This window comes from Calidris pugnax, unplaced genomic scaffold (genome assembly GCF_001431845.1).
Source record: "Calidris pugnax isolate Ruff unplaced genomic scaffold, ASM143184v1 scaffold113, whole genome shotgun sequence".
In the NCBI taxonomy this organism is placed as follows: Eukaryota; Metazoa; Chordata; class Aves; order Charadriiformes; family Scolopacidae; genus Calidris; species Calidris pugnax.
The window spans coordinates 600329-601032 of NW_015090879.1; positions in this window are offsets into that span (position 1 = coordinate 600329).

The following is a 704-nucleotide window of genomic DNA, read 5'->3' on the forward strand; positions in this document are numbered from 1 at the left end:
CCTCCCCTATTAGGGAAAAAAATAAATGGGTTAGATCTCCAAGAAAACAGGTACGGAGCTGAAGAGCGATCCGAAGGTGGCAGCAAGAGGCTTGTGTGAGAAAGTCCTTTGTGGCTGGAGCTCTACATCTGCTGCAAGTCAATTAACCACGGGCAGAGCCAGGGCTGGAGCGATTAAATACAGCAGCTGTTGGACTAAATAAGCAACTGGGATCTTCCCCGGCCCTTGTCTGGCACCCAGGACAAGAAGGACTCGAGCTCACCCATAAAGGGGTCATCATTTATTCCTTTCAAATGTTACAAGAAAGGCCATACAGCTTGCTTTTCTTTTCTTCTGGTCTTTTTTTTTGTTCCCCCCCCCTTTTTTTTTTTAGAAGTTAGAAAATTGCAAATCAAGTGTTTTGGCCATTAAAAAAAAAAACCAAAAACAAACAAACATTATTTACAGAGAAAACAAATGTGGCTTCACATTATACAGCTGGCCGGCCCCCTCCCTCCACCCCACACCCTAAAAGTTACCCCTTGGAAGCAGAATTAAACACAGCGGACTTACAAGCTTTATGGTTTTTAAGCCAATAGTAAGACATTATAAAAAACTAACCAGATTAGCTTTTAAACCATTGATTTCTATAAAAAGCACAAAATACTTTAAATGAAGTCAGAACCGGGAATGTAAACTGAGAAGAAAAAAAAAAAAACACAAAA